The sequence below is a fragment of the Rattus rattus genome, chromosome 3 (genome assembly GCF_011064425.1).
Source record: "Rattus rattus isolate New Zealand chromosome 3, Rrattus_CSIRO_v1, whole genome shotgun sequence".
Classification (NCBI taxonomy): domain Eukaryota; kingdom Metazoa; phylum Chordata; class Mammalia; order Rodentia; family Muridae; genus Rattus; species Rattus rattus.
In genome coordinates this window covers 185,731,274-185,742,403 of record NC_046156.1, presented here as the reverse complement: position 1 = coordinate 185,742,403, position 11,130 = coordinate 185,731,274, and positions in this window count along the sequence as shown.

Below are 11,130 nucleotides of genomic sequence, written 5' to 3'. Positions count from 1 at the left end.
AACCTAGTTGCAGGACATGAGAAAATCAGGTTGGCACTGGCCAGGATGAAGTTTCCTTCCTGATGGCTAGCTTTCATCATTGGAAAGGTGCTATGCAGGCTACTGGGGCATTAAGAGTTATGATGGTTTGAATATGCTTGGCCCAAGAAGTCATACTATTAGAAGTTATGGCCTTGTTGGAGTAGGGATAGCCTTGCTGGAGGAAGTGGGTCATTGTGCATGGGGGCTTTAAGACTCTCCTTTTAGCTGCCTGGAAGTCAGTCTACTCCTAGAAGCCTTCAGAAGAAGATATAGAACTCTTAGCTTCTCCAGGACCATGCTGCCTGAATGCTGCCATGTTCCTCCTACCTTGATGATAATGGATTGAACCTAGCCCCAATTAAATGTTGTCCTTATAAGAGTTGCTTTGGTCATGTTGTCTGTTCATAGCGTAAAACCCTTACTAAGACAACAGTCTTACCTCATTGTGAAACCTGTGGACTATAATGCCAGCTGATGTAGCAACACATGCCCATGAGTACAGTAGTGGCACAAATGTTGTGGAGGTAACCAACAACTTTCTGCTTGGAAGTAAAGCCTGAGTCACAGAAGGAAATTAATACCTGGTGCTTAAATCTGACCAAGAACACACAGTTGGGGAGTTCATAAATGCCAGGAGTAAGCTTATTGTTATTTTTTTTCTAACTGCCTTCTACATCCATGTCCCTCTACTCATAGATTAGTGTTGCTCTCAGACTTCGTCATTGATTGCAAGGGGTAAAAGGGGAGCAGCAGTGAATGATGATAGAAACTCACAGCTGGTCAGAGTACAGAGAATGTCAGTGGAGTGCTAAGCCACCCACACACACAAAATAGAAGACATCTATATCACTCCTCCCCTCCAGGATCAAAGACTACCAAGGAAGAGAGAACAGAAAGATTTTAAGGGTCATAGCAAAACAGCGTCTTCTGGATATTACAGGACCTCTATGCTCATGAACTCCCAGCAGCCTGGTTGCCAGCACAGGATCAAGCCAGCCAACATTTCAGCCTGTAGAGAGGGGGCGTTCATGAGCCTCACCTCTAATAAAAAAGCTACTGACAGCTGATGGGCTTCTGGGGAAAGGAGAGCCAGTTTTCTTTAAGTATAAGGCCTCTGGTAGGTCTGTTGGGCTCCCATAAATGGCCCCATACCATGAATATATGGGCAGCAAAGTTGGACTAGGTAGATTAGTTTAAAAGATGAGAGAGGAAGATGAGAAAGATGAGAAGGAGAAGGAGAGGAGGAAGAGGAGGGGGGAGGGGAAGGGAGGAAAGTGAGGAAGGGAGAGGGAATGAGGAGGGAGAAGGGAAGGAAGGAGAGGAAGGAAGGAAGGAGGAAAGAAGGGAGGAATGGCGAGAGGGAGTGAGAAAGGAGGAAAGAAAAAAGAAAGAAAGTAAAAAAAGAAAGAAAGGAAGGAAGAAAGAAAGAAAGAAAGGAAGGAAGGAAGGAAGGAAGGAAGGAAGGAAGGAAGGAAGAAAGGAGACTCAAAGTGGGAGGGTGGAGGTGGGACTGGCTCTAGGAACAATTGGGGAAGGAATGTGAGGAAGTGAATGTGTTCAAAATATCCTGTATGCATGTATGAAATCCTCTCTAAGATTTAATAAAATAGTATTTTTAAAAATGTTTTAGCATTTCCACTTAAATGTTGGTGTTATAAAACACATTTCCACAGGGAAGGGAAGAAATCTGATTTCTGTAACAATATTTTGTATTTATTCTTTAACAATTTCACACATATATACTGTGTATCCTCATCATATCCATCTTCAACTCCTACCCAGGACACCAGATTCCTCCTCCCAAAACATCATCCTCCCACGTTCATGTGCACATGGGTGTGGGGCTACTCATTGAGGCACCATACCACCCAGCATATCCCCAAAGAGAGAACGATCCCCTCCCCCTTCCCCCGCACCAGCAGCTACCAAATGCCAATAGATCCTCAGTATGGTGAGGCCTAGTAAGCCCCTCGTCAGTCCATGAGGAAATATTGACACGTCCAATCTTTCACAGGTCTTGTGCAGTTAACCACAGCCACTGTGATTCTATAAGGGCCACAGCCGTAAGTGCGGAACACAGCATGTCTCAGCACTCCTCCCGAACCTCTGGCTTTTACATTCTTTCTCCCCCCTCTTCAGTCATGTTCTCTGAGCCTTGGGGGGCATAAGTACATAGTTGTCCCATTTATGGATGAACTTGTTCTCAGCATCTTGACCATTTAGGAGTGTCTGTATTAACCCCTACTGTCTGGGGGAAAAAAAGCTTTTCTGACTAAACTTGAGTGCAGTGCTAACCTGCAGTTATAAATACAAAGTAGACTGTCGGGCATCTCAACACGTTTAGCAAAATAACAGAAATATGGGTTCTCAATGGAGATATTTGGTAACTAGAAAAAAGAAAATAGAAAAGCAAACACTTCGTTAAAGTGTAAAGAGTTGATAGCTTCTCTGTCTAGAAACAGCAAGAAAACGTTGAAGGTGAAGCAAGTTGGGGGAAATGTAGAAATCAGGCTAAAAGAATATTCTTCTTCCCATAAGAATCCTCTGGTTCAAAACCACACCTTAACAGTTGAGTTGGAATGCTTTAGACAAAATAGAACAGACTGTGACTTCAAAATTCATATTTTAAGAATATGACCGTGCAAGTGTGTAAGATCTTGACCTTGGAGGTACCCCAGCTGGATGTCCTCAAATGCATCTCTAGGCTCTGCTCCATGTAAACGTCCTTCCTAGCCCCTCAAAATAACACTTCAGAGTTCTGAAGAATAGATAATTCACTCCAGAATGCCTAGGGATTAATTAGTAAAGTATGTATTTCTATCCAGTATTTATGCCCAGTCCAAGGATTGTCTTCAGCCCCTCATTTCCAGCCTGGCTCTGTCTGTATGACAAGAACATGACAAGACAGTAGGTGCCCACTTCCTCCTCCCTCTATGTGCACAAGAAAACAGCTTCGTGGGATTCTCTGTCATACAAGATGGATTGAATCTCTCTGTCAACTGGACCTTGATCCCAAGGACAATAAGCTAGAGGCTCATCGCTGGGTACAGATGCCTCCTGCTTCTTACAGAGTGTGGACCACAGCAAAAGTATAGGCAATACTCACCTCCTTCTGAAAGTCCATTACTGCTAACCTGTCATTGTTCTTGCTGGGGTTTTGCCATACTACTACTACTACTACTACTACTACTACTACTACTACTACTACTACTACTACGATGACGATGATGATGATGATGATGACGACGATTATGATTATTATTATTACTATTATTGCTGTTATTTGTTATACTTCTTCTCAAACTCAAGTATAGCCAGTGCTTCCATGGGTCTGCTCATAAAATGACCTCACAGTTGTGCTTGCTAAGTCTGCTTGTATTTACTACCTAATTCTACCTTCATCTTTATGCCCAGAAGTCTCAGCACCAGGAGGCTTTTACAGGCCTAATAAACATTTACATGCAATATTTATTGCGATCCATTCCTATTACATCAGGTGCCATTAAAATCAAGAGGGGGTTAAAAAAAAAAAAAGGCTAATTCTTTTCCCAGAGCAAGTATCATATGCTATGATGTGCTTCGTACTGGGCAAAAGTCAAGCAGATTTGGACTTCTTAAAACCCTTCTCCCCCAGCTCCAATACAGCCTTTCTAACATAAAAATTCTTAGATCTCTTTACCACGTATAAGTTATGCGAGCCTTTCTCGATACAAGTGTGAGTCCAGACCAAGGCTGCTGAAACGCAAAGGGAAAGTTCCTTTTAGTGCACACATACTTTCCTGGCCACAGTTGACAGTACACTTGAACAATCACCTTGGCAAGTCTTCTGTCTGGTTTCAAACAGGCACGTCCCACATTTCCCACCATCAACTTGTCTCCAAAAGGAAACTTCTGCTCTGTCTCTCTTCTAGTCCACTTCCATAATGGAGAATTTGATAAAGTATAAAAGAGAAATACCTGTCTAATGATGTCCTATATGCTGCTTTCTGGCCTGCAGTGTTTCCACATACCCTGCCTGATTTCCCATTTGTATCCTTGCAAAACCTCCGGGAGGTAAATGTTATCGGTGATTTCCCAGATGGAGAAACTATTCTGTGTCTCAAATCACACTCTGCTGTAAAGAGTCAAATCCATCCAGTTACTGGTGGCCCTAGCAAGCGTGCTCTAACAAAGCCTTCTTCCTCCTTCATAGTTATAGAACCATCAGTTTTTCGCTAGGTGTAGGACCACCAAGCAGAATGGTACTCCCAGCTCCCCCTGTGGCTGTCTGTGACCCCATCACTAAGCTTCATAGGAAAGTGTTTCAGACAAGACACATACAGGCCCCTAGGAAGATTCTGAAGGAAGTGAGAAACTAGCTAGAATGGGGACATGATGGTATGAGCAGGGACAGACATCTGAGTCCGCAAAGGGATCATGAAAAGCCCTTATGGCAGGGCAATAGGTAAAACGAACTGGATGCCTGTAGGCTTGATGGCATAAAATGACTGAATGACCCAGAAATACCTATCCAGGCATTAACAGGAGAAAGAACATGACAGAGATGAACGAGAAAGTGTGTCCCAGTGTAACCTACGGTTCTTTTAACTTTTGTAACATCTGAACTTAATCTTTTTTTAAAGATTTATTTATTTTATGTATATGCCTACACTGTCACTGTCCTCAGATACATCGGAGGAGGGCATCAGATCTCCTTACAGATGGTTGTGAGTCACCATGTGGTTGCTGGGAATTGAACTCAGAACTTGTGGAAGAGCAGTCAGTGTTCATAACCACTGAGCCATCTCTCCAACCCCTGAGCTTAACAAGTAAGTTTTAACTGACAGATAGTTTGACTCCTGTATAACACACTGGAGGCAAAGAACTACAAAGAGCAGTAGATGTGCTAAAGGACATGAAAGATGCCCTAGAAAAAGCAAAATAATTAGGAAATCCAGGTGACATATCTGGGGTATGAAGTAGCCTTTCAGTCTGTTAATTTATAAGGAAACTAATTTTTCAAAGTCCCCTTGGCAGGGGAAGTGACTTCATTAACAGGCCCCACACACATTGACACCTTAATAATGAATGTTATAGCCTCTTAAATGTCAGTCTTTACAAAGAAGAAACACTGGGGGAAAGAACTCATGAAGAGTGATATAATTTTGATGCTATACCTAGGAGGCTGTCCTGTCTTAGTTCTAAAATCCTTGTGCAGACGTCAAACCATGCATTTAGAACCCGCAGCCCTTCCATTTGTTGATGCAGTCTGGCAAGGGGCTCTCATTACCTTATACCCTTGGTTTTGGCTGGAAACCACCTGACCTATTCCCTCCTACACCGATGCACACCGGATGAACAAGACCATCTCAACTCAACCTGCTCAAGCTGGAGAACATCCAAGAAAGCCACTTCCAGGGCAGGACCCACTTTGTGACCAGGCTCTGCTCCAAAGACCTGGGGGAAACCTGAGCTCTTGACAAAGATCTGAGAAATACAGGTGGGGAGCTCTCTTCTCGACCATACACGGCGTGACCAGCTGCTGCAGGGTCCTGTTCTCATGACGGCTCACCATGATGGACTGAACTGTCAAGCCGTGAGCCAACACACACACACACACACACACACACACACACACACACACACACACACACCTTAACTCACCAACATGCACATAACACACCAGACACCATTCTCTAGCAATATCTTCTATACCCTTTACTACATATGCTTGGGGGGTGGTGCATGTGTGTGTTCTCAGCCTTAACTCTAATTCTCGTGCTGCTCTTACATCAAAATTCAGTTCTTTGTGGCTATGTCCTGTCTGTTTGGTTCTTTTCCCATTCTCCTTCATTCTTATCTCTAAATTCCCCTCTGTCCCTGGGAGAGTCATTTTAGTACTGCCAACAATATGCTGTTCTGGAACAGTTCCCTTTAAAACAATTCACTTTTCTTTTCCTATCATTGCATAAATCCTTGAGGCCATGGATACCTGAGCTAACCTCACACCAAAAAAAAAAAAAAAAAAGTATAAATGTTAGGGAAATAAATCTGTAACTATGAAAAAGAGGTCAAGTGGCCAGTTTGTCAGAGGCTGCTGGTTCTTAACATTTAAAAAATCTTCCACTAGCATCTTTGGTTCCCTGATACTATCTGAAAATAGATAACAAGGCCTGGAGAAATGACTCGGGGTTGAAGCTTACTACACAAGCAAGAGGATCTGAGTCTGTGTTCGTGAAAACGCTGAATGGTCACAACGGTTGCCTCTAATCGCACTTTGGTAGGCCAAGTCAGAGAATACCCGGATGGAGCTGCTTCACGAAGGTGGCCAAATCTGATCCACAGGCTCTGGGTTTGAGTAGGAGACCCTGCATCAGAGAACAAGATCGAAGAGCAGTCAAGGACCATTTTCAGTATCAACCTTGGGTCTTCACATATATGACCATCCATGTGCATGTACGCCTACCAGCACACACACATATGAAGAGGGAAACTGGCTCTTACAAGAACCCTCAAGATTAAGGTTAAGATTATTTATCAGTCATCTTCATACGGTTTTCTGTTTCTATAAGCTTATATGCATTATATAGATTGTCCTAATTTATATTCATTTGAATTTCCAGGGGTTCCGTTAATGAAGGTAAGTTTCTTAATTCTACCTACAGCAAAAGGCTGGGATTTCTTTTCACATCTCACTCCCCCGTGTTGAAAGTTGGACTTCGTAAAGCATGAGTACACAGCAGCCCTTTGCTGGGGCTACAGACATGCCCAAGTGAGGTGACTGAAATTCAGATTTTACCTCAGGGAGCAGGGCGGTTGCCAGGAGCCACACAGCTCTGGAGCTGTGTATGTTTGAGGTTTATTTTTGGTTTTGCTTATTTGCTTTACTTGACAATATTTAGACAAAGCTGAAAGGCCAAGTGCTGGGTGTGTGGCTGACTACTTTCCTAGCATCCAGAAAAGCCAGGGTTCAATTCTCAGCCTATAATCAACAGAATGTGGGGTGTCACCCGAGCCCTGAAAGAGGCATAGGCAAGGGGACCATAAGTTCAGAGTCATCCTCAACCACATAGAGAGTTGTAAGGCCAGTCTGGGTCACATGAGACCTTGGATAAATAAGAGGGATCATGAAAGGGGAAGAGTCAGGAAGAAGAGAGAGCCTCAGTTCAGAACAGAGAGAGCTACTCTCAAGTTCACTCTATACGCGTGGAGACTTGAGGTCTCAGTTCTTTTATCCTCTTTACTTTAACTAAAATACGTCTATAAAAATTTGTCTCTTTAGACAGACATAAGATTTCACTAATCACAAAAGGGCGATGGAATATGGCTGTTTTCCATGAGATTCAAACATACTGTCATCATGGCTGAGCCAAACAGTCTAGACAGTGACCACTTATTAGAAATCAGATGAAGAAACTCCTGGAAGGAATAGCCCCTTCCTATGGCTTCAGTCCCACCCCAGCTCTCAACACCTCATCCTCTCCACTCTCATCATTAGTTTTATTTCCTTTGCTGATCTGCCCCGAGACTTCTCCTGCGTCCAGTTCTTTAAATAGTGTTACTGTTTCCGCCTAGAATATTCTCTTAATCCATGTCTAATGGGTTTTTTTTTTCTTCTTCAGATCTCACATCAGTATCAATCACTTCCTTCAGAGAGGTCCTCGTGGGTCTCTTGCACATGGGATACCTGATGTACACTAAGATGTAATCTGATTTAACACCAGACCAACACGAGGCAGCCCCACACAGGCTGACAAGCCACTTAGAGACACAAGCACAAATAGCAATAAGTACCAGTCCAAGATGAAGGAAATTTCCAATCTTTGACATTAAAATCAAGTGTCCATTCAGAAAAGGAGGCCATGAAATCAAACAAGAAATGAAGTTGTAATCGATACCACGCTCCCTCACCCCCTAACCCCCACCCCGAAAAAAGCAAGGAAGGATCGGCCGTGGGCCACTATAAGGAAAGCCCAAGAATCTGTGTGTAAGGCATTTTGAGTTGTTCTTGGTTTGTTTCCAAAACACCGTGTAGGAGCTTGGCATGTGAGAGCAGAGATGATGGATTGAAAATAGAAAATGTGTGCATAAGACTGGGATCTGAAACGCAGGCAAGCAAGTGAAACCCTTGGAAAAGCAGTTTTCAGAAGGACTGGAAGGGACTTAGGGGTGTTCAAAAGTACTGAAACGAAATAGAAGAGAGGTCTAAAATAAGAGGACGGCTGACTTGGTGAGTGTTCACCTCATGCCTAGCAACAGCACCACCTCGCTTAGCCCATCCCACAGGCGGACACCCCTAGGCTCCCATTTCTAAAAGAGGTGATTCAGGTTTTAAATACTGAAGAAATTTCCCTCAAACCACGTGAAACAGGTTGGAAGCACAAATTTTAAGCTCACTGGACCGTAAATTATCCAAATCAAAACCTTTTTGCCATTTCTACCATCTGTAATATGACTCTCAGACCCATTAGTGGCATTGCCAACCATTAGAGACATTGTAACCATTCACCCCAACCTGTCAGGGTGAAAATGTCAGAAGACCATGATTAAGTTTCTGCGTAGCAGCTGCTGGATGTTCCACAGATAAAGTACAGAGAAGAGCTTCAAAGACAGGTAAATTGGTACCACATATGCAGCCCTCTGTCGGTCCAAGAGGATGATATCAATGTAGACAGGCACCCTACCACTGAGACACATCCATAACACTAGGATGACACCGCTGGAAATCTTCATTTCTAGTGTGTGTGTGTGTGTGTGTGTGTGTGTGTGTGTGTGTGTATTCTGCACATATGCCTCTGTGGTTTTGTGTGTTCACATACACATATGTGAGCCTAAAAGCTCAGAAAACCATCTAGATGTACATATCTCAATGCTAACAGAATGATTCACAGGAGGAGAGTGGACTTAGGAGTAGGTAAACCTTCAACGGCACTCTAGAATGTTCTTTCATGCCAATAAGTTCATGGTTTAACTTAGGAAAAAAGCCATCCAGGACATTTTTTTTCCTGAAGGAGACATTCTAATGTAGCCATGGCAGGTAGTCCCTCAACCACACCCTGGCTCCACTGCTAAGACCATCTCCTAGTAGAATTCCCAATGGATGCTAAATTCCTGCTGTGAGCACTATTTTCAGTTTCAGTTGATATCGTCCCTGCTGTGTTCTTCGATGAATCTCTGCTTCTTCGATTATAACCACTAAGACCTCATTTAAATTGACCACAATAAACATTATTGCTTAACAGTTCCCAGAACACTTCAGAGCACTACAGTTTCTTGGGCCACAAGAACTTAAACAAGGCCCCAAGAATACGTGTCCTCAGTTGGGTGTCCTATACCAACGGTGGCAATCTGTCTGTCTAGCTCATTGAATTCATGCCAATTCACCTGTATAGTGAAACCCTAAATCATCATTAACTCATCTTCCCCCCCCCGCCCAGCCCCCAAACCTCTTATTTCCCAAGTCACTAGATCCTGGCTTCCTCATTTTATTGCTTTTTAAAATATATAATAAACATGTAAATGCATGCTTTTTAAAAAGCAAACATGTGACAGGCAGCATGTTTAAACAATTAAAGAAAAAGAAGCAGTGAAGTTGAAAGATGGTGTTGGGATTATATGGGAGGGCTTGGAAGGAGGAAAGAGAAGGGAGGATTAGGCAATTTATTGTCATTTCAAAAACTAAAAGATTATTTTAAATAAAGTAAACCATTTCAGGTGTACGTCTCATGGGGTACCACCTGACCTGGTAGGTGCCCAAAACCCACATAGAGCCAGGCATCGTGTATGTATAACCCCAATAGAACAAGAAACAAGAAGGTAGAAACAAGAGAATCCCCAAAAGCTTGTGACCCAGCTAGCCTGACATACTCATTCTCAAACAGAGCGACAGGTGAAGACCAACACCCAAGGTTGCCCTCATGCATATGTTTGCATTCACATATGTAAACACATATGTACATACCATAAACAAGCATGCATACAAAAATATAAAAAAGTAAAATCACACTGAAGTCTGTCAGGTAGAAAGTGAAAGATCTACCGTTGACCTTGTCTAGGATGGAAAGCTGTTACCAGAAGCAGCATGTGCCGTCTCCCACGGTCACACTGACAGCATGTGCCATCCCCCACGGTCACACTGACAGAGCCCAAGCTCACAGTGCCATTCACTATTCAAAGGCATGCTGTCTTCATTGCTTCATTTTCAATAGTTTTCAAATCTTTTACTCTGCATTGGAATGGCACAATCCCATTAGCCATCCCATAGGATGGCTGCATCTAGTGGACCCCTCTAAGACAATGCTTTTCCAACATCACAAACAGCCCTGTAACTCACAGCCGAGGACTTATGCCCCAGCATATGTCACTGGTTTCTGTAGAATAGCTTTCAAAAGGCGATTCCTACATAGTGTCGATTTTGATAAATATGACAGATTGCTTTCTGAAAATGTGCTGATGCTGTTTCATGTTTCAGCTTTATGGTGTTTTTTTTTAATATCTAGTAAGACAAAACAGTCTCCAGACCCCTCACAGATTATTCCTTTCAGAATTAATGATGCAACCGAGCTTCGAAATTCAGCTAAAAAAAATTTATGAATCAAGAAAGGAACAAAAGGTATTTGGTTCCTGGGCATGTGTGATCTACCCGGTGGAGCAGTGGCCCTGAAAAGGTGGACTCTGAGCCCAGCAGGCCAGGGCCCGATGACAAACCTGGTCCTCAGTGCTCAGACTCATACTCATGGAGGCAGGCAATGGGATCTCTGGATCCCACAGCACCAGTGGGTTTCCTGTTTCACTGGAACAATACCCAGGGCTTCTGGAAGGAGGGCAAACAGCACTAGGGCTCATCTCCAAGGGGATGGGGATGGAGGCAGGGCACCTAAGGGTAGGTTCAGACAGAACCAGACAGAGCTAGATGTGACCTTGTCCTGGCCTTGGTGTTTACATGGGCTTAGATAAGTCACATGACCAATCTGCATCGTGTGACTTCCTTACAGGTCAATAATAGGGTTGGCCTATGAAGGGCTGGCTATAAAGCATAAAGATAGCATGAGAAGTCCCTTTTATAGTGTGCAATAGGCTTGTTAAACACAGAAGGCCTTGGTCTCACTCGGGTTTTGTGCAAGTACTCCC